Consider the following 23446-nt stretch of genomic DNA (forward strand, 5'->3'; position numbering starts at 1 on the left):
TTTTAATACCATTCCACTACACAATGTTTCCAAAAAATATTCCAGGATGTTCTGGAGTAAAATTGCATTCCAACGTATAGCCACAAAATATTCATCATTCTAGGAGACGTCTGGTATCATTGGTGATAAGATGGCTATAAAAACCCATATGCACATAGGCTGGCTATAAGCTAAGGCTAAATACACAACAATCAGCCTAGGAGTGCCAAATCCTAGAGGGTGCCAAAATTGAAAAGACTTCTCAGAGGGGGGGAAAAACTCAATATAAAACTGAAAAGCAATAATGGCATTGTGAGTCGGCAATTTCAGTGAAGTGTTAAATATAATTTTGCAAATTGTTGCCATAATGCCATAATGGTTCTGATGCCATTGAGATTAATTACTGTATAAATAGGATGAAAATGTCCAAGAAAAGAAAAGAAATGTCTGAAAATCATAAGTGTTAAGCTCAAAAACCTGAATTAAAAAAGAAACAAAGGGCATCCTTTTGAAATTCTTAACAAAATCAAAAAGTGAGCCACACCATAAGGAGCAGCAGAATATGACTTTGCCTAGAGTGCCAAACTGACTAGGGCCAGCACTGCAGACATACACAAACACATACCTTGAGAAGGTATTGGGGCTCTCAAAAGCACTAAATATCCTGCATGAATGGGGCAGCCATTGTTCAAATGACTCCTTTCCTAGTTCAATTAATAAACTGCAGTAATCCACCTGCAAAAATAATTCTCTGAGATTAGAAGAATATTTCCATTAGACTATAATACCTATCTTACTTAGAAGTCTCTATAATTTAAAAAAATGACATTATTTCAGATTATAAAAGTAGAGTCTGGTCAAAAGGGGGAAACTTCCCTCTTACTTTATTTTTATTTATTTTATTTTATTTGTTTGCCAAACATATACAAGATAACATGTATAGGTATGAACATAAACATGAACAAAGGAAATAAATACAGATAAATGGGGACAGTAAGTCAGTACTTGTTTACTCGGATCAGTACAAGACAGTACTTCTTTACTTGGATCAATATTTGTAGACCAGACCAAGAAATCAACTTCATAGGAAAGCTAAAACTACTTTTATTGGAATTGTTTTGCAAAGTTATGCTGTACTTCCTTCCATTTCTAATACTCCTATGAATTAGGAAGCTATCTAATTCAGAGCTTCTTCTAAATCTTATCAGTCTATTGTGGCTTGGAAATACGTTTACACACACACACCTTTTTCCATCACCTTGGCATATCTCCATCAAGATTGTCTTCCTTATTGCCTCTATTTTTCATCAATAGAGACCAGTCATCAGAAGAAAGAGGGAGAAGTTATTATGGCTCACATTTTAATATAAATTTAAATAATGTTGTACTGAATCAAGATGTGAACTGAAATGCTTTATTGTTTTAATGTATGTATGCATGTATGTATATACATGTATTAATTTGTATCCTTACCTTTCCTCCAGGAATTTAAAGATGCTTTTTAACTTCCTACTTTGACTTCCTACTGGTCTATAATCCTGGAATTACCTGGTGGTTGCCCATCTAAACACTAACCATGCCTTACTCTGCTTAGCTTTTAGAGGGTTCTGCCACAGTTAACAGGATCCTGACACCTGCTACAATAATATTGTATTGAAACAGTTTCACCCAGTTAAAGACCTAGAGTCCTCTATGAAACTTGGCTAATTTTAATCTTGACTGAGACCTTGATTCTTAAAGTGTAGTGAAACTCCATATAGTTTGAGTCATGGTTTATTGTATTGTTTAGTTTAATAAGCTGGTTAATTTAGTAAGTTGGTTAAGTGGGAAATATGAAAACCATAATCACTATACCTACCTACATGTGCATATAATATTAGCATAGATTTACACATGTGCAACATAGTAAAACTTTATCTCCAGCAATATTGACAAGTGTAAAAGTAGGAATCAAACATAGGCTACTGCAGCAGTGGGTTTCAAATTTTTTTCCTAATGGTTCTGTGGATGTGGCTTGATGGGTGTGGCATGGCTTGGTGGGCGTGGCTTGGTGGGCGTGGCTTGGTGGGCGTGGCATGGGAAGGATACTGTAAAATCTCCTTTCCCTCCCGATCAGCTGGGACAATCAGAATTTTTACTACCAGTTCTCCAATCTACTCAAAAATTTTGCTACCGGTTCTCCAAAGGTGGTCAGAACCTGCTGAAACTCACCTCTGGACTACTGCTAGAGGAATATAACTAGGAATCTTCAAGGCCTATGTCAGACTGGAGACATTCACAATCCTGATAACCCCATGATTCCTATTTCTTTTCCTTGAGGAAAAGGTTGTCTATTAATCTGCCAATTTCCTAAATGAAAGTGGAGTTAACACTGTCCTTGCTTTCTCCCTCTGTGCAGTGATGTTGGTTGGGCCCAGAGGGATTAGGCAAGCAAACATTTAAGAAAACAGGAATGAAGTCTTGTGAATATCTTTTCTGAGGTTCACAAAAGCCAGAAGGCAATACTGCTTCACATTTTTTTTTACATCTGGCAAGCTTAAACCTTCCAGCATTTAAATTCATTCTTATTGGAACAAACTCTTCAATTCTCTGCAAAAGGGGAGTGCCCCTTTGTCACAAACAATTAATCATAAATGGCTTAGCTTCCAACTTACTAGTCAGAGAAATAGTATTCCAGCTTTTTATCTAGAAATTTTGTCAAGAGCAGAATATATTATAGTATATCCCTGGTGTCAGTTTCTGTTAATATGACTTTCTATAGGATGTATACATTTTTCTGCAAGCAGCATATTCTTTGTGTGCGTGTGTGTGTGTGTGCTTATGTCACTTGTGTTCAACATGACATCTGAGTTGTTATATATTTCTAAAATTAGCTGAATTAAATCTCTTCAAATACAAATTGCAAACAATTTGCATGCACATCGCTGACATTCAAACAAGCTTTCATTCATCAGCGAATATAAAAAGAGCTGAAGTTTATTTAAGGAACAACACCTCCCCTTTAAACCTAAGCTTCTTATGAAACATTGAATAGTTTAACATTTTAAAAATGAGACTACTATAAAATCAAATGGACACTGCCTTGTTTACTTTTCCAGTACTGGCTTTTGCTGAAGTATATTTGATGCAAGGTGTCAGGAAAGCTTTTCTGAAGTCAACTTTGTGAGCTATCAATGAAATGATTTAGATTCTCTCTTTTCATAAAATCAAATTTCTCACCTATATCTAAAAGTTAGTCAGGAGGTGCCGCTAACAATCTAGTCCACCATTTTCTCCAAGGCTTCGTGCTCAACCTTGTGTTTTACATTCATTTAGTCAGTCTTCCTTTTTCCCTCTCTGTGTTGGTTCTCTTATCAACAACAATTATTAGACAGAGAAAGTAGGATGAAACAGCTGCATCTTCTAACTGGACAATCGAATGATGGCTAAGATTTTAAAAATGCATCTTGTAAGGTCAAATTGCAGCAGGTACTGTAGGGTTTGGAATGGGCAAATTAGGAGACCTTCAGAACCTTGGACAGAGCACTAGATGTTCTCAGCTCTCTTGTTCAGCAGAATGCAAATGTTTCACAAGGCTGCCCAGAATAACACTGCTGTTGGCCCACCTCCCATGGAGAAGCAGCCTATGCCAAACATTTGAAGAAGGGACTTATGGCACTTCAGAAGGCAGTTTGATACTTTCTATGTCCTTCTCTGAGATTGAGTTGGCTGCTTTTCTGCCCTGAATTTTGTCCTAGCCCTATCTATTCTGCCCATATTTCCCACCTAGAACAATTAAATAATTAATATATAATATTAATGATTAATACATAATAATTAAAGTGCCAGTGATTATACTGATATATTAAATCTATCTGAATAACATTCTAGCAAAGGCAGAACGTCATTGTCCTTTGCTACTTCAGCTGGGACTGGATAACATACTGATCACCACATATTAGAAAATGACAATTTTGTTGTCTTTCTTTAATGATAGTAGAAAACAGAAAGAGCATTGACATTAGCTCTGAAATACACAAGCAAACAACCTGCAAGCAGTGCCTGAATTAGCCATCTAAAGTGCTGAAGAATTTCTATAACAGCTATGCAGATTCCACAACTGTAATACTGATAGTCCCCCCAAAAAAGTAGCTTTATCCTTCTCGATATTGATCTAAATCTGCAACTGATTTTTATATACAAAATAATTGTCTTTTGATTTACTTGTTTGTAATTTAAAATGACAATCGAAAAAACACTGAGAGGTTGTATAGAGTTCTATTCTAAAAGGTTGGAGCCTGCGGGAGAAAGAGATACATAAAGATACATTTATTTTGGCTGCGCTATGGTGAAAAGTACAGGGTGGCTTTCATCAGAGCAGTGCAAGGCAAAATAAAATGAACAAGCTGTCTGACACGACAAAACCAAGCTTGAACACCACAGCTTCAGAACCAGAGAACTGGCAAAGCTAATAACGGCATTGTTCTCTATTTGCTAAGTTGGCTGCAGTTCAAGGGCTTATTTAAGAGGCTGAGGGCAGCTCTAAGTTACAGTCATAGCAGAGATGGCAATCTCCGATGGGAAGATGATGTCTCTGGTTTGCCCTCTGCGCATAGCGAAGGACTAACTATGACAGCTTATAAATCACCCCACAGCAACTCAAATCCGAAACCTACCACAATGACAGGCTCCAGCTTCCCCAATTTGTGAAAAGTATCATCTTCAACTACTTTGAACTCATTTTCTAAATAGGTTGTTGATAATTATCCAACTAAAAACAAGTGGAAACCAAACTGATCTCTATACAATTACTTTATTCTGGGTGGTGGTGGGAGGTCGAAGGAAGACAGCTGAACTGAAAATTGCATGATTTAGCACATTTAAGAAAACAACTTAAGTTCCAGCCCTCTCATTAGCTAATAATTGCAAATCAGTGCATTTTATACTGAAATTTGCTACAATGTAATTTTGGAGCCCTTGGTGATTTGCGAAATTGGTTATTTGCTTGCAGACATTTCATTTACTCAACTAGGTAATAACATCAGTTGACTGAGTGTAGGATTTGCTCCCTGTTTTTACATGGTAGCTTTCCCAATTTTGGCAATTTTGGCAGATGTGATTTTCTCCTTGGTAGTTTTTAATTAAGTTTTTTACTTGATGGTTTGTCTGGTGCTAAACCTTGCTTATCTTAGCATTGGCTGTTGGAGGGGATGTGTTCTGCCTTTTTCATTTCACTTTTTCCTCTCTCTCTCTCTCTCTTTCTTTTGAAAGGCATGTAAATGTGGTTTATTTCTATATGTCTATTGAAATCTGTTTGAGCCCTGAGGGTGAGTTGGGATTTTTATATGGCACAACCAGGATCAGGATGGAGAGGTATCTATAATCATTCAATCAATCCTAGTAGCTTTCCAGAATGCTGCTCCATAAACTGTTGGGTATAAGACTCTTTTTGTTGTTGAAGTTGGACTGTTGGATCAAGAGACTTGCTTATATAGCAACCTCCCCAATGGTGGGATTCAAGTAATTTAACAACCAGTTCTCTGCCTTAATGATTTCTCCCAACAACCAGTTTACCAAACTGTTCAGAAAGTTAACAACCAGCTCTTCCGAAGGGGTGCGAACTGGCTGAATCCCACCACTGAACCTCCCTATGGAGATGCTCCAATCGATGGCTGGGTTGGCAGTGGAGTTTTCCTAGAGTTACTGTCTTAGGGACCTTCAACCTATTGTACAGATTCAGAAGTAGCTCAGGAGTTTGTGGCCACCAATTAAGAAGAGAAGAACAATGAGATTGCTTCAACAGGAAAAAAAGAAACCTGGCCTTTTTCCAGACTCTCATTCTGAGATCTCATGCTCTTCATAGTAAATCCACACAGTACAATATTATACAATGTTCATTTTGCTTGTCATTAGACTGGCAGTTGGTGTGAGGAGGAATTTATTCTTGTTCTGCAAAGACGTTGTCAAAATCTCCTCTGCTATCCTCTGAAATGGTATTTCAAGCTAGTATACATGACCCTTTTATCAGGCATAGTTCACTGAATAAGGGCATATCGCTTATCTAATAATGATTACCTGGCAAGGTTTTTAAGCAACTTTTGATATGTTGGGGAAGAAACTGTAAAGTATCATATTTTATTTGAAGAAAGATAATATTAGGTTTTTGTTTTATTTAACATGACAACTTACAGAAGTTTGCATTCATCTGGCATTGGCAGATATGTATCAAAGAAGGATGGATCTCAATCCTTTTCCTGTTTCATACTCTTACAATCAGTGGAAGATTTATTATGCTCATAGACCAGCATAAACTAATCTTGCCAAACAGCAGTAAATCAACAGCAGTGTTGTCACTTGCAGAAAGCATCTACTGTTTTACTCAGCTGAACAAAATTAAAAAAAAAATACAGCTTTGCAACACGTGTGAATTTTAATAATATAATGAAGATAAAGTGTCCCATACAATCAGACCAACCTTGTCTTATAGATCAATTTTAGCTGAAATTACTGGCATCAGTACAGCTAAGAATCAAGGACACCACTTCATGCTAACATAAGCACTTTTAGAGCCGTTTTCGATGAAAGAGTGCAATCCCAGCCGTGCTTGTTTAGCAATTCGTCCAACTCTGTGGGTGGCAATGCACGAACAACCTTATTAGGGCTCAGAAACTAAGCAGGATGAGACCTAATTATATTCCTTGGATGGGAAATCACCAATCAGCAGTCCCAAGGCCGCAGAGCTGATGGTACGAAAACTGCATGATTGTTTCCATGCAGTCACTGAAAAGTAGTCTCCAGCTTCGTGTACCTAACTACTGTGATTGACTATTAATCAGTTGCTGCTGTTCTGTGGCTATAGCATAGTACCACATCCTAAAGAAAAATTGTGGAAACCTTTTGGGGAAAGTGTATTTTGGGGAAAGTGTATTTTTGAGGTTTGATGGCTAATAATACCAGGGTGGGTTTTTTTTTGTTTTTTGTTTTTTTTTTTTGGATTTTTTTTTTTTGTGTGTGTGGGGGGAGTTTCAAGATAATCATATTCCACTGCTGGAATGGCCTGGGAATAACCCAGACCTTAACCTAATTGAAAAACTATGAAGCTGACTAAAGAAACTTGTTAGTCAGAAGCAACTTAGCAATAAAACTCAGTTAATAGAAGCAATCGTTCAATCTTGGTTTCACATTATAACAGCTGCAGAACTAAAAGACTTGGGTCACTCCATGGGAAGACATCGTAAGGCCATATTTCATGCTAAAGGTTACCCAACTAAGTATTAACTGACATGGTGATAAGTTTTGTATATCTCATTTTTTTCTATGGTGAGAATTTTCGTATATCTCATTTTTTCCATGTGTTTCACTTTTCTTCTTTATACTGTTTTATTCTAATAGCAAATCATACATAAAAGTTATTGCATTACATTCTTGATTAAATTATCTTTCCATTGATATATAATTTTATGGTACTACTCCCAAAACAAAAGTGGTGTTATTAGCTAGTTTTAAAAAATACACTTTTCCCAAAAGGTTTTGACAATTTTGCCCTTATTCTTATTTATTGGATTGTTTCAGGTTGCTCAATTCCAAAAATGCACTGGGTGGCATATATATATATGTAGGTCTTTGGTTTTTCGGGTTTGGTCCCGTGTAAAATTGGAAGTGTCTTGGCGACGTTTCGACGAAGTCTCATTCGTCATCTTCAGGCTTCAGCTTCGTGCTTCTGGGAGCAGTGTGTGATCACAGCTGTTTCTTCCTTTTAACTGCTAGTGGGGGTTTGAACTGATTGGGTGGGAGTTTGGCTGTGCTCTGATTGGATGGGGGTTTTTTGTGCTCTGATTGGCTGGGGGTGTGTCCTGTTTGGGTGGGGGCTTGGTTGTGCTCAGTTTAGTCTGTGTTGCAGAGGGATATATATATATATATATATATATATATATATATATATATATATATATATATATATATATATATATATATATATATATATATATATATATATATACACACACACACACACACACACACACACACACACACACACACACACAAACATACATAGGCTGTTCCAGAGGGCATGTGCTCTAATAGAGAAGGGACACTTCCTTTTAGACCACTGCATTGCACAAACATTCTTCAGTCCATGGCCATGCTTAGCCTTTACACTATATACTAGGAAGGTGGGGATGGGGTGTCACATTATCAAAAAGAATGGAGCTAAGAAAAAGTTTTAAAAGCTTTAAAAAGTTCCAGTTCAAATAAAATCCATTTAGATAATGCAATTATTAACTTGGCAGTAAATTTTCAAGGAACTCTGGCAACAACCCTCAAGACTTTGGGGGCAAAAAAAAAGTTGCTCTATAACATACTCTAGCAAGTGGGAGAAAAAACAACCTCAGTGTGTTCCACGTTTCCTCCCAGACAACCTACGAAGCAGTCGTGGGTTTTACTTACCTTTACTACTGATTTGCATGCACAGAGTGTATTTGATGACTTCTGGGCAGGTGGGCAGAACCTCCCACTGCTGTTACCAAACCAGTGCGAACCAGGAGCAACCCACCACTGCTGCGAAGAGTCCTTAGTGCTCTCTGAGCTTGGTTGTTTTCTTGCAGACATTTCATTATCCAAACTAGGTAACATCATCAGTGCTAGTTTGGATAATGAAACATCTGCAAGAAAATAACCAAGCTCAGAGAGCACCAAGGGCCCCTCATTCAAACCTGAGCTACAAATATTCTCCTTTATTGGAAAGAATAGTGTTAGTTTCAAACCTGTTTTAACAGGATTTCATAGCTGCTACGAAACTATAAGACTATCATCAATAGATATTGCAACTCAAACCACCCACCCACCCACCAAAAAAGTACAGAATCTATTTGCAAACTAAGGCTGCAAAGTGACACATATAAGCAGTAATATCTACAATGCAAAAAAAAAAAAAATCCAGCTTTTACAGAGGGTTTTTTTCAATATCAATAGGACTTCCATGATTTCATTGCTGGCTTTCAGCAATTTTACATTAGTCTTATCGGTGTAATGATTCATTAATTCATAGATAAGTTGTGCAAAACAACTTCTTCTTCTTCTTCTTCTCCTCCTCCTCCTCCTCCTCCTCCTCCTCCTCTTCCTCTTCCTCTCATCCTGGAACCAGTTTTGGAAGCAGCTTCTAGTCTCCCCATTAATGTACATACTCAGCCACTTAGTATAAACATACAGGTGGAAAACCCAAAGGTACTTTTTTCAAGAGGCAACTGGACTTTCTAGGTGTTTTTATTTAAAAGATGTTTCACTTCTCATCCAAAAAGCTCCTGCAGCTTTTCTTGGATGAGAAGCAAAACATCTTCAAAGAAAAACTAGAAAATCCAGTTGACTCTTGAAAAAAGCACCTTTGGGACAACCATGACCTGAATAACTGAGGATCTCTATAGACATTTAGGTGAAAAAGCTATTTCAGAACAAATGTACTAGGTGTGAGAATTTGAACTTTAAGGCATGCATGACTTGCTAAGTTACCGTATTTTCGGGGGTATAAGATGCTCCAAACTATAAGATGCACTTACCTTTTTTGGGGCGGAAAACAAGAAAAAAAATCTGCCTCTGCCTCCCAGAAGTTTGCCTCCTTGAAGCAAACAGCAAGCAGCCTGCTTTAGTTTCATTTTCATTTTCAGCACAGCCTGATTAGCACAAGAAAAAAAAATCTGCCTCCCAGCAATTTGCCTCCTTGCAGCAAACAGGGAGGCCTACATGGCAATAGGCAATGGCAATCCCTGCAGCCTGAAACAGCTGAGGGTTGGGAGGCCGACCCAACCAACAATCAGCTGTTTGTGCTAATCAGGCTGTGCTGAATCTGAAACTTGGTGTTTGCTACAAGGAGGTAAATTGTTGGGAGCAGAGGCCAAAGGGTGGGCGGGACTACATTCAGTGTATAAGACGCACCCAAATTTTCATCCTCTTTGGGGGGGGGGAATTGTGTCTTATACTCCAAAAAATACGGTAAGCAACAAAAACAGAAGGGGGGGACAAGGTGACTAGTTCACCTCCTTTTGAATAATTCAGTAGCAAGGAGATGTCTTTGGGGAAAAGTAGATGGTGGCAGCATATTGAGTAAATTGTATCCAGAAGGGTGGCAAGGTGCAGTAAATATTATAGAAGAAACACTAAGAGGGATCCCTACTTGAGGAACCCAAATGGCCCTATCCATTGAATCCCAGATATGTGTACTACTCTTTACACACATGAACTAGGAAAAAATGCAAGCAATTCCTAATATATGGATGAGTCTTTTTAATGCTCTAATGTGTTACAAGGTGCCTCTTTTCAACGCTTTACTCAAGCCTGGTTCTCATTACTGTTGAGTACTACTTAGTTATTTAAAAGTTGCAAGGCAAGCAGTAATGGAATTGTGTTAGCAGATACGATTTATATGGCTCAACTAGGGAGGCACAGTTTTCAAGTTGCTCCATGATCAAACAGAGGATCACAGAATCAAGGAAAATGCCGACTTTGCTTTACCTGGTAATTATCACCAGACTGTCTGAAAAGTTCTCCTGAGAGAACTCTAGACTTTGGCTTTTCTATGGAGAACCATAGGAAAGCCAAACAGATTGAAGGAGAGTTCCATTCATTGAAACAATGTTAAACTTGCTGTGATTGTTGTTAGGTATATAGTGTATATGTACTCAGTTCAATAAAGATGGATGATTCGATTGTGGTGAATTTGCAGTATTTCTCAGCTTCAGAAACTAGGCATTGTGATGTAGATTTCCTGAAAGATACCACCACAGAACAAAAGTACAATTAATCCAAAAAAAAATTTTTTTAAAAAAAATGTCTTGTCACATCCATGATTACTGATTGCATACTGATTCTGTGAGATGGCAAGAAATGAATATCTTACTTGCGCCAATTCAAAAAAGGAAAAAAAACAGATCTAGGAAACTACAGACCTATCAGCCTGACCTCAATACCAGGGAAGATTTTGGAAAAGATAATCAAGCAACGAATCACCGAACACCTAGAAGCAAACAAAGTAATAACCAAAAGCCAACATGGGTTTGTCAAAAACAGATCATGCCAGACTAATCTTATCGCATTCTTTGACAAAATGACAAAATTAGTAGACCAGAGGAATGCTGTCGATATAATTTACTTGGACTTCAGTAAAGCATTTGATAAAGTAGACCATAACCTACTACTAGATAAAGCAGAAAAATGTGGGTTAGACAGCACCACCACCAGATGGATTCGTAACTGGCTGACCAACCGCACTCAACGTGTAGTCCTCAACGGAACTACATCCACATGGAGGGAAGTATGCAGTGGAGTACCCCAAGGCTCTGTTTTAGGCCCAGTACTCTTCAACATCTTCATCAATGACTTGGACGAAGGGATAGATGGGGAACTCATCAAATTTGCAGATGACACCAAGCTGGCAGGAATAGCCAACACTCCAGAAGATAGGCTCAAGTTACAGAAAGATCTTGACAGACTTGAACATTGGGCGCTATCTAACAAAATGAAATTCAACAGTGAAAAAAGTAAGGTTCTACATTTAGGCAAAAAAAACAAAATGCACCGATACCGTATATGTGGTACCTTGCTCAATAGTAGTACCTGTGAGAGGGATCTTGGAGTCCTAGTGGATAACCATTTAGATATGAGCCAGCAGTGTGCAGCAGCTGCTAAAAAAGCCAACACAGTTCTGGGCTGCATAAACAGAGGGATAGAATCAAGATCACGTGAAGTGTTAGTGCCACTTTATAATGCCTTGGTAAGGCCACACTTGGAATATTGCATCCAGTTTTGGTCGCCACAATGTAAAAAAGATGTTGAGACTCTAGAAAGAGTGCAGAGAAGAGCAACAAAGATGATTAGGGGACTGGAAGCTAAAACATATGAAGAACGGTTGCAGGAACTGGGTATGTCTAGTTTAATAAAAAGAAGGACTAGAGGAGACATGATAGCTGTGTTCCAATATCTCAGGGGTTGCCACAAAGAAGAGGGAGTCGGGCTGTTCTCCAAAGCACCTGAGGGTAGAACAAGAAGCAATGGGTGGAAACTGATCAAAGAAGCAACTTAGAACTAAGGAGAAATTTCCTGACAGTTAGAACAATTAATAAGTGGAACGACTTGCCTGCAGAAGTTGTGAATGCTCCAACACTGGAAATTTTTAAGAAAATGTTGGATAACCATCTGACTGAGATGGTGTAGGGTTTCCTGCCTGGGGAGGGGGTTGGACTAGAAGGCCTCCAAGGTCCCTTCCAACTCTGTTGTTATATATTATATTATAACTCCTGAGAGTTTTCAGTAAGGATATAAAATGCATTGGTCTAATTCCAGAGCCCAGATAATTTCTATTACCTTGGAAAGCCTTGGTAATGAATCACTGTCAGTGTGGAAAGTTAATGGGAGAGATCACAACTGATATGTAACACTTTACATTTGCATAGTAAACAAGAGAAGAGAAATGTCAATTATGCTGATAGTCTAAGTTTAAGTTTATGCATTTTTCCCCACGCTCTAGTTTTATTTGTCAAAGATCTGCTAGGTGCTGCCAAAGAAGTTGATTGAGCAAGATAATCTTTACAAAAGTCAAGCTGATTGAGTTCTTTGCCAGACTTTGTATTCCATCATAATCACCAAGCATACGTGCTTTGCTCTTTTTACTGTTCTTCTTCTAAAATTAGTATTAAAGTTGTCGACCGTTGAAGAATTTTAGTGACTTACTAATCTGTCTTTTAGCCAATTAATCAATTAACAGCAAATATATTGGCAAATTCCCCAAACTACAATGAATGTGCTTTCTAACTAAGGATTTTATTTCCAACAATAGCAACACTTTTCATAGGGCAAAGTATTTTTGTGGATCGCAAATTTTGTCAGGAAATAAATACCACGATTTCAGTGCAGAACTGTTTGGTTGTAAAGGGGGGGAGATACTTGCATTGACCAGTATAAGCTCTTCCTTCCCTTTGTTTTTCCCTTGGAACTTTAAGGCAGACTGAAGAACCCTGGGCCACATCTGGTTTCCCATTACAAAAGGAAAACAATGAGTCTACTGTAGAAAAAAAAAATTCTTGCCATGAGAGCAATAAGGCAAAAATTTGCAGCTAGGAGAGTGGAAGAAACATCAGGATAAGGTGCAGCTTAGTGTTGTGTCTTGCCCGCCCTCAGAGCAGCCGGGGCCTTCTTACCTGCTCCCGAACACTGAGGAATGTATGCCTCCCGGCCCAAGTCCTGGCTCCATGCCCACACAAACTGCAGAAGAAGGAGCATCTCCCGGCCCCAGCCCTGACTCCATGCCCAGGCAAACGGAGCAGCTAGACCCCTCCCCCTCCTCCACAGCATGTGAGCCTGAGGAAAGTTTACTTCCAACAGCTGCTGATTGGTGTGACCCTCGCATCAGAAGGCTGGATAGGCGGAGGCAACAGAAGGAAGGGAGGGGCAGGCCTTAATGAGTGCTGAGTCATGGAGCCACACCCCATGGCCTATATAAAGGATCTGCTTTCTGGCAGTCTCTGAGTCAGGCAAAAGTCGAACTTATCTTGCTGAAGTCACTTTCTGGTCTCCTGCCTGCTCTGAGGACTTTGCTAGGACTTTGGGCAGAGCTGCAGAGGCAAGCCTGATTCGGATTTCCCTGACCCGGCCGTCAGCGGAGGAGTGGGACACGACACTTAGCAGGCAACTGATGGTGAAGAAGGAGCAAGGCTAGGCTGCAAAAAATCCACAACAGAAAGTTGAGCCCAGCAGCTTTAGCATCCCAGCGAAACCATGGGGGTCTACAACCAGCCAGCAGCTGCCCAGACACCTTTCTTCACTGCCCTTCCTAACACAGACTAAAAGACTTGGCGAGGCTAACGTTTCCAAGATGTTCACAACAGCAGGTAATTAACTTCAAGGAGACAAAATGGTGCCGAAAGAGGTTACAGCTCATGCACTAGGAATTACTTTTTTAGGAATTACAGTGCATTCAGTGCATTCAGAAAGTATTCAGACCCCCTTCACTTTTATCAATTTTGTTATGCTGCACCGCAGCCTGATTTTACAGTTGTTGAAATTCTTTTTTTTTTCCCTCATTAATCTACACTCAGTACCCCATAATGACAAAGTGTAAACAGAATTTTAAAACTGTCTGTAAATTTATTAAAAAGGAAAACACTGAAATGGCACATTGGCATAAGTATTCAGACCCTTCACTAAGTGCTTTGTAGAAGCACCTCTGGCTGCAATTACAGCCTCCAGTCTTTTTGGGTATGATACGACAAGCTTTTAACCCCTGGATTGGGGGATTTTCTGCCATTCTTCCTTGCAAATCCACTCAAGCTCAGACAGGTTGGTTGGCAACAATCGGTGGACAGCCATTTTCCCTTCAGATATGTTCAGTAGGGTCCAAGTCAGGGTTCTGGCTGGGCCACTCTAGGACATTCACGGAGTTGTCCCTAAGCAACTCCTGTGTTGTCTTGGCTGTGTGATTAGAATTGTTGTCATATTTGTAAGTGAACCTTTGGCCCAGTCTGAGATCCTGAGTGCTGTGGAACAGGTTTTTGTTAAGGATATCCCTATACTTTGCTCCATTCAGCTTTCCCAGGTGATGAGCAATACCTGGTTTCATCCAGACATAACATTTAGAATTGAGGCCAAATAGTTCAATCTTAGTTTCATCAGACCAGAGAACCTTGTTCCTCACAGTTTGAGAGTCCTTCAGGTGCTTTTTGCAAACTCCAAGTGGGCTTTCATGTGTTTTGCAGAGAGCAGAGGCTTCTGTCTAGCCACTCTGCCATAAAGCCCAGATCATGGAGGGCTGCAGTGATGGTTTCCTTCTAGAATTCTCTCCCATCTCCACGCAGGATCTCTGAAGCTCAGTCAGTGACCCTCAGATTCTTGATCACCTCTCTTATTAAGGCCCTTCTCCAGAGGTGGGTTTTACACATTGTTACCACTGGTTCCCCCCACATGCACACGCTCGCTTCGCATGCATGTGCACCTTCCACGCATGTGCCTGGACTTACGTGCATGTGGTTTGCTCATGCGTGCGCCTTCTGCGCATGTGCCCAGCCTCAAAAACGTGACTAACTAGGACAGCATAGCACTGGGATGGGTGGGCAGGCCCACCTGAGATCTCCCCCAGATCGGTCCAAACTGGCTAATACCACCTCTGCCCTTCTCCCCCAGATTGCCCAGTTTAACTGGGCAACCAGCTCTTGGAAGAGTCCTGGTTGTTTCAAACTTCTTCCATTTGAGAATTATGAAGGCCATTGTGCTCTTAGGAATCTTCAGTGCAGCAGAAATTTTATTGTAGCCTTCCCCAGATCGGTGCCTTGCAATAATCCTTTCTCTAAGCACTGCAGGCAGTTCCTTTGACCTCATGGCTTTTGCTCTGCTACAGTATGCATTGTCAGCTGTGGGGCCTTCTATGGAAAGGTGTCCAATCAGTTTAATTTACCACAGATCAACTCCAATCAAGGTGTAGAAACATTTCAGTAACGATCAAGAGAAATGGAAGGCACCTGAGCTAAATTTTAACTGTTGTTGCAAAGGGTCTGAATACTTATGCCAATGTGATATTTCAGGGTTTTGTTTTTTTTAATAAATTTACAGACATTTCTAAAATTGTTTTCACTTTCTTATTATGTCATTAATGTATTTGAGTGTAGATTAATTAGAAAGAATGGATTTCAACAACTGTAGAATTGTAGAATGTAGCAAAACAAAATAGACAAAATTGAAGTGTCTCAATACTTTCTAAATGCACTGTAGGTATACACATAGATCAGACATATATAATATAACTATAGCATAACATAGTATACGATTTGGTGATACAGGCACTGTGGGATTCAGCTGGTATGGGACGGTTCGGGCAAACCTGTAGTTAAATTGCTGGCTGGCTCTGCCCCTTCCAGGAATTCCCACATGCCCCATTTTGGCTCCCAGGTAAGTGCAGGGAGGCCTCCTAGGCCCAAAATGGGGTGCGGAGTGGTGTCCCCCTACAGCTCATTTTCACTCCCAGGAGGCTGCAGGGAGGCCTACTAGGCCCAAAAGAGGGGGTGGGGGGCGGAGCATCCCCCCCACCTGCAACCCGTTTTTGCTCCCAGGGGGGTGCACTAGGCCAAATGCTGCCTGCCACGCCCACCCAGCCGATCATTAGGGAAGAGAACCGGTTGTTAAATTATTTGAATTCCACCACTTCCTGGGAACACAGAGAAGACAATAATACCAAATTGATTCTCTAACAGAGGTGCACATTTCACATTCCCTGGATCGGGGTGAGCTTTATAATGTATCAATTATGTCTCCCCACTTCTGGAAAAGGCAGCTCAATGATCCCCATTCAACCAGGATTACTCAGGCAGAAAGAGACAGACAAAACAATACCTGGTCAAAGAGGGAACACTTCATTTTCAAAACTGATGAAAATTGGGGGGGGGGAGTGATTCAGTGGTGGGTTTCAAAATTTTTTACTACCGGTTCTGTGGGTATGGCTTAGTGGGCATGGCTTGCTGGACATGGCAGGGGAAGGATACTGTAAAATCTCCATTCCTTCCCCGATCCAGGGGAAGGTTACTGCAAAATCCCCATTTCCTCCCGATCAGCTGGGACTCGGGAGGCAGAGAATAGATGGGGGCGGGGCCAGTCAGAATTTTTACTACTGGTTTTCCGAACTACTCAAAATTTCTGCTACCAGTTCTCAAGAACTGGTCAGACCCTGCTGAAACCCACATCTGGGGAGATTTCAATATTGGAGAGTGACATCAGATGTTAAAAGTGGAATGGAGAAAAAATGACTGATTCTAAAAATTATAAAGACCTATGGAAGACAGAACTGACTATGTGTGCATGTGGATCCAAACATGGACAATTTTGCCCTTCTGGAGTAATTGTTTTGGCCAACCATCATACGTGAAACAACCATATCTCTTGCTATATTAATTCACTGGAAATATTGGGGATATATATGTTTTGGATGAACAAAATACACTCTAAAGTCATGTTGACATTCCATGAATTTTATGTCTCAAATATGGCAATAATGGAACAAATCCAAATCATGTGAGTTCACGCTCCAATTCTTGAATTTCATCTGCAAACAGCAGATTGGTTTCAACTAGCTCTTTTTAAATTATATCAAAAGGGACAAGTTTCCCATTTTTAAAACAAAATGATCTTCTATTGACGTACAAGTAACAGGATATCCAAACTCATTATTCTGAAGGTCACAAAAGTAATAAATAGCTACTTAATCAACTTCCCTCAACTTCTTATAAATAGGAACCACAGTTAATTATTCCCAAACCTCTGGCAAATGCAGATTTTTATAGGTGACAACAGCATGAGCACCAGAAAAGTCTAAATAAAAAATGGGTGAGTAAAATAAACTGCCAAGAAGCACTCTGATTAAAGTGAAGTCATTTTTTGGTTCCAAAAATAATTTTAAAAATAAGATTAATTTGCTAGAACTGAGTGGGTCTAACCGAGTAATATTAAGAGGGGCCTGTCTTACTCAGAAGATAGATTTAACAGCTATTTTTAAAGAAGTTTATCCTATCATGTATACTTTTTTATAGGTAAAGGGACAAAAATAAACAATGTCTACATACTGGGCAAAAGAGACAATCAATGAGCCAAAAAGGGACCAAAAAGTCCAAAACTCCTTCCTACCAGCAATCAACACCCAGATGAGCATAAATTAGCATCAAGATTAACATCAGACCAACAATTAGGAAGTAAACAATACCCCAATCAAAAAACTATCAAAAAAGCGAACTATAAAAATAGACCAACCAAAGAATCTCCAAGACCCCAACCAACACTAACAGGGCAAGACACTAAAACAGGGGTGTCAAACTCAAGACCCATGGACCAATTACGGTCCATGGGGTGCTTAAATCTGACCTGCGGGACCATCCTGGAAATAGCAAAGGACTGGTCCGCAGCGCCTTTGCCAGTGAAAAAAGAGCCCAGGAGGTTTGCACGCAGCCCTGTGACCAAGGCTAAATTAAAATTAAAGTCCAAAGATAGCCCTGTAAGTATGGGAAATGAAACCAATCTTTTCCAACAGGCCATTATAATACACAGAGACATCCTTGAAGTATGGTTCTACCACAAAAAGGAATACGTGAATGGATTGTAAAAATGAGCTACACTGAAATTAGTGCAGAGGTATCTGTGAGAAAATGCTTCAACGTATTCATGTAGTAAAATAGTACATTCTTCAGCAAGCCACCTGGAAATTCATCAGCTTTCACCAGTAGAATAGTATAGTTACATCTATGACATCTATAGTCATAGATGTAATTATAAGCACATTTTTTTTTGAAGAGAAGGGGCAGCATAAAAATGATAGCAGAGGGAATTTCCTATTCCAAATTATAATTTATATCATCTCTTCATGAACAATTGTAGCTATACACATAAATCACATTCAATCAACTGCTGATTGATAAATTAATATTCTGTGTAGTCTTTTTGCTATGTATGTCAAGAAAGTGATAAAGTGTTGTGCTATTTAATTTATGTCTAAAATTTAGTTATTTTCTGATTTATTTTTCCTAGTAAGTTCAATATGATGCAATACAAATTCTGTTTTGGAAGCCTGGAACTTGCTGAGTTCCTGATTAACAGAAAGCAGAATTCTGAATCTTGGAAGATGGTTTGCATTTGTGCCTCTGCCTTCAAGCCAGTTTTTGTTTTGACTCCTGGCAATGTAGTTTCTGCAGTTTTCTTGGAAGGTTTTTCAGAAATGGTTTGTACTTCTTTACAAAGGTCACCCAGCTGCCTTTGTGCCTAAGGAATGACTAGAACTCAAGATTTGGAAGCTTCTAGCTTGATGCCTTAACCCACAGGTGTCAAACTGGCAGCGTCACATTGCTGTCACATGACGTATCATGACGTTTTTCCCCTTTGCAGAGCTGGGGTAGCTGTGGTCTGTGTGTGATGCATTTGACCCATGCATTTGACACCCCTGCCTTAACCACTACACCCAATCTGCTCTAGCTTCCGAAATAAAGTGTTATATTGTTGATATTGTTTGCTGATTGCTTATTTGTACCCTATGACTATCATTAAGTGTTGTACCTTATGATTCTTGATGAAGGTATCTTTTCTTTTATATACACTAAGAGCATATGCACCAAGACAATTCCTTGTGTGTCCAATCACACTTGGCCAATAAAAAATTCCATTCTATTCTAAAGCAGATATATCAAAGTTTGCTGATTCTTTAAGTTGCTTGGGGTTTAACTTCAACAAATGTGCAGATGCGACAACATTACTGGGAATCAATGTTTTTGCAATGTTCTATGCCAGATACAATATTGTAATTCAAAACTGTTGAAATGAATATTTTAAAGTCCTGTGTATTGTCTGCTTGGGGGGAAAAAAAACCTTTCTGGTTCATCAGTGATATATTCAGGAACCTTTTAAAATATGCTATTCCGCACAGGGAAGAAAACCTTGTACACACAAATTAAAACGGGAGGGCAACTAGAAAACTAGCAAACAAAGTCCAAAGATTTCCTTCTGATCTTCCTATAGGGATTGAAGTCCCTTTCTATTAGTGGTTAATAAAAACTCCAGATCAACAAAAATCCTCAGAAATAGTTGAAGTGTCAGGCCCGATCCAAAAGATGATATGGTGATATCCATCTGAATCCAATCCTTAATTTGCTTATGCCTAATGGAGAGAATCTTGGCCAACTAAAGCTATAACCTTCTAACCTACTATATATATCCTGAGAGGTTGTAGTGTGTTGCTACCCTGAGCTTCTTCCCTTGCCTATCCAGCTTGGGACTAGCCAGTAGCTTAATCTAGACTTCTCTCTGAAGAAACTCTGTGTTGCCAAAACTCCTATACATGGATGCATCAGAGGCACATTCCATCACATATAGTTCCCACAAGAGCTCAGACCAAACAGGAGGAGGGTTGAAATATGCTTCCAACCCAAATAGACTGAGTTGGGAGTCAGGCGTATTCCATAAGCAAAGTATGTTTGGGTAAAGCTAATAAAAGTAGAGGGAACATAAACATAGAATAGAATAGATAGAATAGAATTTTTTATTGGCCAAGTGTGATTGGACACACAAGAAATTTGTCTTGGTGCATATGCTCTCAGTGTACATAAAAGAAAAGATACGTTCATCAAGAATCATAAGGTACAACACTTAATGATAGTCATAGGGTACAAATAAGCAATCAGAAAACAATCAGTATCAATATAAATCGTAAGGATACAAGCAAAAAAGTTACAGTCATACAGTCATAAATGGAAGGAGATGGGTGATGGGAACAATGAAAAGATTAGTAGTAGTGCAGATTTAGTAAATAGTTTGACAGTGTTGAGGGAATTATTTGTTTACCAGAGTGATGGCGTTCGGGAAGAAACTGTTCTTATGTCTAGTTGTTCTGGTGTGCAGTGCTCTATAGCATCATTTTGAGGGGAGGAGTTGAAACAATTTATGTCCAGGATGTGAGGGGTCTGTAAATATTTTCACAGCCCTCTTTTTGGCTCATGCAATATACAGGTCCTCAATGGAAGGCAGGTTGGTAGCCATTGTTTTTTCTGCAGTTCTAATCATCCTCTGAAGTCTGTGTCTGTCTTGTTCGGTTGCAGAACCAAACCAGACAGTTATAGAGGTTCAGATGACATAAACATAGGGGAGGAATAAAAAGAAGATTCCTTGTTTAAAGAGAAGTAGGACCCAGCAAAAGAAGCAGGAAGGATTAGGAAAGGAATAATTCAGCAGAGATGTATTCATGAACCATTTCACAAATGCATCTTTTGAATATTTTTGCCAAGCAACCTTGGCTGATTGCAAAAAAAAAAAAGGTAAGCAGAATCAGACTTGATTAGTACTTGGAACAGAAGTAAACGGGAAATCACAGAACCTTAGGCTAGATTGAAAAGTTGAGAAACATACTGGAAGAACATCTATATTATTTCTGCCTTTGTCCAAACAAAGTGTCTTAGATTATTAGCTTGCCTTTTAATAAAGATTCTCTCTTCTTAAGCATGTAAAATACCTGAATTAAGCTCAGCACTTTAAAAAAAAAGTCTCAAAGAAGCTCTCAAATGAGTACGTAAGACACACACACCCCAAATCTGATTCTGTGATCATGAAAATATGGTCATCACAGGGGTGAAATCCAGAAGGTTCTGACAGGTTCTGGAGAACCAGTAGTGAAATTTTGAATAGCTTGGAGAACCGGTAGCAGAAATTTTGAGTAGTCTGGAGAACCGGCAAATACCACCTCTGGCTGGCCCCAGAATGGGATGGGAATGGAGATTTTGCAATGTCCTTCCCCTGCCATTCTCATGAAGCAACACCCACCAAGCCACACCACACCCACCAAGTCACGCCCACAGAACCGGTAGTAACAAAAAATTGAATTTCACCACTAGGTCATATAAACATTCTTTTATGCCATTTTTTATGCAAACATGCCATTCTCACAAAGCCACACCCACCAAGCCACACCACACCCACCAAGTCACGCCCACAGAACCGGTAGTAACAAAAAATTGAATTTCACCACTAGGTCATATAAACATTTATTGGTCAGCTCAAATGTGTTCCTCGTACTTCCCAAATCTCCTCACGCTGACTTGAAAATGGATTAGAGTATGAATCTTTGGAGGCCTCTGTTCACTAGGACTGATAATAAACTCTGATTCCACATGCAGTTACCTATTGACACTTGCCTTCTTAACTCTAAACCAATTTTCTGTTTGGATTGCCTAATCTACGCAAGGGTCAAACCACCTGCCAGAGGCAAATGAATGACCAGGCTCCCAATTTCATTGCTAAATGGTTTGTTTCTAGCACTTTCCAGTTGTGGGTGTATGCGTGTGTGTGATACGTGTGTGTCTAACGTGAAGCGGTCAGGGAAATGGTAATCCGATAGTGAAGCTGTTCTCAAAACTTTTTACTGAGGAGTTATCTATTAAGAGAGGTAAAGAGGGATTAAACAGTTCTACTTACCAAGTAGCTCCCGGCCATCACTCACTGAGAGAACCATTCTTGACCCTGTCACTGTGATTTGCCAATTGCCTCTGGTGTTCATTACCTCGCTTGTCCATGAGAGAGAAGCCTAAAGATGGCTCATAATGTACTATGGAGAGGCAACATCAATCTGTCAATTATTGGTTATAATGGACCTGAGAATCTTTCACAGAAGATCACAGTTGAGCCTCGGGGAGGGGGAGGAATGGGGGGGGGACATTCTTGTTAAGTGGCATCTGGATGGAAGCAGGGAAGGCTGTTTATAACTAACAAGGGGAAAATCCTACAAGGCTGCTGTTGAATCTGAGCAACAATTACCTGTTGGGGGAGGTGGGGAAAGGCAGTGAGAGAGAGGTGTGAAGGGGTTTAATCTTACCCAACACAACAAAAACCTAGACAGAAATTCCAAGAAATTGTATATTTCCATCGTGAATTCCTAGCTCATTTACATTTGAAGGTGATCAGTCAATAGCTTAAATAATTTCTAAAGCATTTTATGAATAGATGCAATTTACATAGACTTGTGTAAAGCCTTTGATTCAGTGGGACATGACAAACTACTTCTAAAACTAAAACCCTGTGGCATCTCTGGATCCGTCCGTAATTGGATAACTGCATTCCTGTCAAACAGACAACAAGTGGTCAAAATAGGAAGCACCCTATCAAATCTTGCACCTGTTAACAGCGGTGTCCCCCAAGGCAGCATTCTATGACCAACACTCTTCATACTATACATAAATGACCTTTGTGATCATATTATAAGTAACTGCGGTCTCTTTGCCAATGATGTAAAAATATTTAATACCACCAACAATGCTGCTACCCTTCAAAAAGACCTTGACTTTGTGTTGGAATGATCAAAAAATTGGCAACTTCAAATCTCAACCAACAAATGCTTTGTCTTACACATTGGCGAAAGGAATCAGAACACAAAATACAAACTAAGTGGACATGACCTTGTAGATGACCCTCACTGTGTCAAGGACCTTGGAGTACTCATATCAAATGACCTAAGTGCCAAAGCCCACTGTAACAAACTCGCCAAAAATGCATTAAGGGTTGTAAACCTAATCTTGCGTAGCTTCTTCTCCGATATTACACTATTAACCAGAGCATACAAAGCATTTGCTAGACCAATTCTCGAATACAGCTCATCTGTCTGAAACCCGCACTGCATATTGGACATTAATACAATTGAACATGTCCAGAAATATTTCACAAGAAGACTCCTCCACTCCTCCGCTTGTAACAGAATAGCTTGGAATTTTGGGCTTAGAAAATTTTGAACTATGCCGCCCAGTATGACCTTAGCCCAGTATGACCTTAGCATAGCTCATAAAATCATCTGCTACAATGTCCTACCTGCCAATGACTACTTCAGCTTCAATCACAATAATACAAGAGCAAACAATAGATTTAAACTTAATGTTAACCGTTTCAATCTTGATTGCAGAAAATATGACTTTTGTAACAGAATTGTTAACACTTGGAACAC

Source organism: Ahaetulla prasina, chromosome 1 (assembly GCF_028640845.1).
Source record: "Ahaetulla prasina isolate Xishuangbanna chromosome 1, ASM2864084v1, whole genome shotgun sequence".
In the NCBI taxonomy this organism is placed as follows: domain Eukaryota; kingdom Metazoa; phylum Chordata; class Lepidosauria; order Squamata; family Colubridae; genus Ahaetulla; species Ahaetulla prasina.